This window comes from Eumetopias jubatus, unplaced genomic scaffold (genome assembly GCF_037043125.1).
Source record: "Eumetopias jubatus isolate StellerSeaLion01/CBP00866 unplaced genomic scaffold, mEumJub1_p1.0 scaffold_4, whole genome shotgun sequence".
Taxonomy (NCBI): Eukaryota; Metazoa; Chordata; class Mammalia; order Carnivora; family Otariidae; genus Eumetopias; species Eumetopias jubatus.
In genome coordinates, this window is record NW_028274810.1 from 162,768,220 (window position 1) to 162,774,041 (window position 5,822).

The following is a 5,822-nucleotide window of genomic DNA, read 5'->3' on the forward strand; positions in this document are numbered from 1 at the left end:
GGGATTCTGCTCTAGAAGCTTCTTCCACCCTTGTCGCTGCAGGATAGTGATGAGCACAGATAGAAAAACACGTTTTATAATTTGTTACCATGTCCTTCATGCCAGGCTTAACATCACACTTAAAGATGTAAATATTTTTGACAACTATATGATTTTCTTCTTTTGTGTGCCTAGTTGAAACAGAGACTGATTTTCATGTTTTATTTTAGAAGTTTTTATTTTATTTTATTTTATTTCAGAAGTTTCAATATGATCTTGTCTTCTATTTTTCTAGTTGATGTCTTCATATTTTCTGGTCAACTAAGAGGTACTTTTCTTGTTTTTCTGCACAGCTATGGTTGTAAAGTAATATCACATCAATTATTTCTAGGAATCTAGAACAGAACTGGAAGACTAGCAGCATGGACTCAAATCTATCTTAAAATGGAAATTTTGGGGCAGTTTTTTTGCTCATAGAATATGTTAGTTTTCCCACCGGATTTCTATCTCTCCATTAAACATACAGTGCTCTTTATAAAGTTCCTCTTATGCGCCAGACACTCTTTCAATGGTCTAATGATTGAGGAAATTACAAAATATCAGAGATATAACAAACTGAGGGTTCTAGAGGGGAGAGGGGTGGAGGGATGGGTCAGCCTGGTGATGGGTATTAAAGAGGGCACGTATTGAATGGAGCACTGGGTGTTATACACAAACAATGAATCACGGAACACTACATCAAAAACTAATGATGTAATGTATGGTGATTAACATAACATAATAAAATCAAATTAAAAAATATCAGAGATATAGGTAGATAGATAGATCGACAGATAGAGATACAGACATACATATATTATTAAATATTTCCATAAGAGATAATTAACAAAACAATATGGAATCACAGCACAAGGGATACCAAAAGGCATATAGGTGTGTTCACATGTGAGCAGTATGAAGGGGAATATTAAGCATAGTACCTTCCCTAGACATTACTTTTTACCTCTTAACACTTGGTCTTGGGTCAAGTGTTCATCCAAATCATTTTATTTCCAGATGAATCAGAATTCTGGAAGCACTGCCAAGTTTGGAGAGCTGCCATGACTTGAAGCTGTCAGACTCAGTGATATAGACTCTCTTTTAGCTATGGCAGTGAAATCTGCTGCCATATGGTATTCTCAGATTTTCATTCAAGACATTAAGTGAAGACCTTGATGTTCAGTTTATCTGCTAAATAACCAGACATCTTACAACCATAAGTCACTTACACTTTAATCGTCCCTTAGCATTCCACCAAGTTTCTGGATCATTTTCCTTTTTCAGTTGATCCTCTATTTGCTTGTGGTGCTGGCTTTGTTCCAGGATTATATAACAGGTGACATGCTATCTAATGGACTATAGTGCTTCCTACCATGTCATCATGTTATACACAGAGAGGCTGCCCAGTTAATTCATAGTGATTCATTGAAAAAATATTGCCTACTTGCCTGTCCATTTGAAAACATGTCTGAGAAATAGTGTGAAGGGTAGAAGTAAGGCAGAAATTGGATCCCCATAAACTATTTTTTTTCCAAAATTTCTTTTCTAAATAGAAAGTAAACTTTAATAGTGACTCAGCTTCATCTTTATAGTTAGAATTGGGAAATAATCCTCACCTTTACCAGTCTGACTGCTATAATCTATCGCCAGGTACCTGCACTTTGGAAAGTTGGCACGTGCAGTCCTACATGTTGGTAAGGACCCAAAGAAACCACTTACTCATACCCGGAACAGGGGCACTTCAGGAAAGCTGGTGAGTGGCTATTTCCAATTCTAAGTCTCTTTTCATATAAAAACAATAATGATAGCTTTAAATTAAGCATCCCAAGTCCCTGTGCTATAGTGCTGAATTGCAATGAACCTGGTTTCAGTGACTGTGGAGTGATGGCATTCCCTAATCTCATTACTGGAAACTCTGCCTTGTCATTTAACATTTAGTGGAGCATGCAATGTTGTAGGTAGAATTTTCTTTCAGTTTAAATACATGACTGTAACAGGAAATGGGAGTCCTCTTTATCTGTATAAGGATGGATAGAGATAGTCATTTATTTTTTGCATATATTGGACAAATTTTCTTAAGTACTTGTTTTATGCCAACATGATGCCATTTGCTAAGGGAGACAAAAGAAGTATCATTCATGATCCCAAGAGTAGAGATGTTAACATTTAAACCTTCAATTTTATCTAAAGTTTCCCTTAGCCTCACTTCTTATTGAGCAATAATAATAACAGGTGCCATTTTTGGATCACTTTCCATGTTCCAGGCATGAAGCTAAGCATCTTCTAAAACCAGAGCATTGGTACATTATTATCTTTAAAAAAAAAATACAATGTTACACATTCAAAATCTGAGTCTGGGAGAGGTTAATGTCTTGTCCAAAGTAACCCAACCAGTGAGTGAAGTAATACCATAGTAAGTAAAATGATAGAGCCACGGCTTCAATTCAGGTTTGTTTTACTCCAAAGTCATTTTTTTAAACTTCTATACTGTCTCCAAAGTACTAACTTAAAACTAAAGTTCCTTCTCTTGAGTCATCCTCGTGCAGCCTTGTTGTGGAGACGTAGCTGGATGCAGTCCCTACCCACCGTGGACTGTAGTGCTTGCAGCTCTTCTCCTTTAAGATGCCTGAGGAAGTGCACCATGGAGAGGAGGAGGTGGAGTCTTTTGCCTTCCAGGCAGAAATTGCCCAACTCATGTCCCTCGTCATCAATACCCTCTATCCTAACAAGGAAATTTTCCTTCGGGAGTTAATCAGTAATGCTTCTGATGCCTTGGACAAGATTCACTATGAGAGCCTGAGAGACCCTTCCAAGTTGGACAGCGGTAAAGAGCTGAAAATTGACATCATCTCCAACCCCCAGGAACGCACCCTGACTCTAGTGGACACAGGCATTGGCATGACCAAAGCCGATCTCATAAATAATTTGGGAACCATTGCCAAGTCCGGAAATAAAGCATTCATGGAGGCTCTTCAGGCTGGTGCAGACATCTCCATGATTGGACAATTTGGCGTTGGCTTTTATTCTGCCTACCTGGTGGCAGAGAAGGTGGTGGTTATCACAAAGCACAATGATGATGAGCAATATGCTTGGGAGTCTTCTGCTGGGGGCTCCTTCACTGTACATGCAGACCGTAGTGAGCCCATTGGCCGGGGTACTAAAGTCATTCTCCATCTTAAAGAAGACCAGACAGAATATTTAGAGGAGAGATGTGTCAAAGAAGTGGTGAAGAAGCATTTGCAGTTTATAGGTTATCCCATCACCCTTTGGAGAAGGAACGAGAGAAAGAAATCAGTGATGATGAGGCAGAGGAGGAGAAAGGGGAGAAATGGGAAGAAGATAAAGATGATGAGGAGAAGCCCAGGATTGAAGATGTGGGCTCAGATGAGGAGGATGATAGCGGGAAGGACAAGAAAAAGAAAACAAAGAAGATTAAGGAGAAATACATAGATCAGGAAGAACTGAACAAGACCAAGCCCATTTGGACCAGAAGCCCTGAGGACGTTACCCAGGAGGAATATGGAGAGTTTTACAAGAGTCTTACTAATCACTGGGAAGACCACTTGGCAGTCAAGCATTTCTCTGTAGAAGGTCAGCTGGAATTCAGGGCATTGCTGTTTATCCCCCGTCGGGCCCCTTTTGACCTCTTTGAGAACAAGAAGAAAAAGAACAACATCAAACTCTACGTTCGCCATGTGTTCATCACGGACAGCTGTGATGAACTGATACCAGAGTATCTCAACTTCCTCCGTGGTGTGGTTGACTCCGAGGACCTGCCCTTGAATATCTCCCGAGAAATGCTCCAGCAGAGCAAAATCTTGAAGGTCATTCGCAAAAATATTGTGAAGAAGTGCCTTGAGCTCTTCTCTGAACTGGCAGAAGACAAGGAGAACTATAAGAAATTCTATGAGGCGATCTCTAAAAACCTAAAGCTTGGAATCCTTGAGGACTCTACTAACCGGTGCCGCCTTTCTGAGCTGCTGCGTTACCACACCTCCCAGGCTGGGGATGAGATGACTTCTTTTTCAGAGTATGTGTCCCGCATGAAAGAGACCCAGAAGTCCATCTATTACATCACTGGTGAGAGCAAAGAGCAGGCTACCAACTCTGCTTTTGTGGAGCGAGTGTGGAAGCAGGGCTTCGAGGTAGTGTATATGATGGAGCCTATCGACGAGTACTGCGTGCAGCAGCTCAAGGAGTTTGACAGGAAGAGTCTGGTCTCGGTTACCAAGGAGGGCCTGGAGCTGCCTGAGGATGAAGAGGAGAAGAAGAAAATGGAGGAGAGCAAGGCCAAGTTCAAGAACCTCTGCAAACTCATGAAAGAAATCTTGGATAAGAAGTTTGAGAAGGTGACAGTCTCCAACAGGCTAGTGTCTTCACCCTGCTGCATCGTGACTAGCACCTATGGGTGAATGGCCAGCATGGAGTGGATCATGAAAGCCCAGGCCTTTTGGGACAACTCTACGATGGGCTATATGATGGCCAAGAAGCACCTGGAGATCAACCTTGACCACCCCATCATGGAGATGCTGCGGCAGAAGGCCGAGGTGGACAAGAATGACAAGGCAGTGAAGGACCTGGTGGCGCTGCTGTTTGAAACAGCTCTGTTCTCCTCTGGCTTCTCACTCGAGGATCCCCAGACTCATTCCAACCACGTCTACCGCATGATCAAGCTAGGCCTGGGCATTGATGAAGATGAAGTGACGGCAGAGGAACCCAGTGCTGCTGTCCCTGATGAGATCCCCCACCTTGAGGGTGATGAGGATGCCTCTCACATGGAAGAAGTAGATTAGTTCTACCTGCAGACCTTGTGCCCTCTGTATAGTGTCCCCATGGCTCCCCAGAAGCCCTGAGTGGCCCCTGTTCGCCTGGTTCCCTCTGCTGATGTCCAGTGGTTTTTTTCTTTTTTTCTCCTATCTTTGAGGCAGGAAAGAAGGCCCTCAAGACCTATCCCTTCCGATATTAGATGGGGTTTGAATGTGGATTGTGGTTTTTTTTTTTATTGTGTTCTGAGATCAAAGTACGCAAAATAAAGAAGATACAGTTTTATACCAAACCAAACCAAACAAAAAAACAAAACTGAAGTCCCTGCATCTTCAAAGTAAAGCATAAGTCAAAGCAAGTGAGGGAAAAGATCAATTAGAAACACCATGACGCTGACCTCTACCTCCGAGGCCGAGGAGACATAGATTATCCTCTCCTCATTCTTCACATATAAATCTTTTCTTCAAGTACCTTTCCTCTTTATTCCAACAGTTGCTGTCCCATTACAACGGCTTCCTGACTTGTTTCTCCGCCTCAAATTTTGTCCCCTAACCTATCCGCTGAATTATCACATAATGATCAGTCTAATATACAAATCTGACCATGTCACCCTCATGTGGAGAACATATAAATGGCCTTCCATCATCTGATCCAGTGTCCTGCATATGGCATGCGATTTAGCCTGTATACTCCATCTCCTGTCACCCTCCTTCTTTCCACCAGAATCCTTGGTGGTACAAGAAACATGTAGATTTTTCTTCACACATTGTTCTGTTTGGTACATCTTTTTAAACATGTGCTTCCTTTCTTCTGAGATGTTTAAGGACCTCCACATATTTCTAAGAGACCTGGCATACATCTCTATCTTAGCACTTCCCATGTGAGACTAAATAGATCTATTTTCGTGGGGGATTTTCTCTCCCAGCAAACTGGACTACTCTCATGCAGAGCCCATGTCTTTTTCATATTTGAATCTTTGGGGCCTTGTCAAAGGCCTAACAATGCATGTTTGTTAAACAGAAGTAAAGCAAACTGACAGC

General features: G+C 41.8%; 1 pseudogene; it reads left to right on the forward strand.

The window, feature by feature from the left end:
- Positions 1–2,616: 2,616 nt before the first annotated feature.
- LOC114214945 (heat shock protein HSP 90-beta pseudogene) lies at positions 2,617–4,811 on the forward strand (annotated as a pseudogene).
- Positions 4,812–5,822: the final 1,011 nt, after the last annotated feature.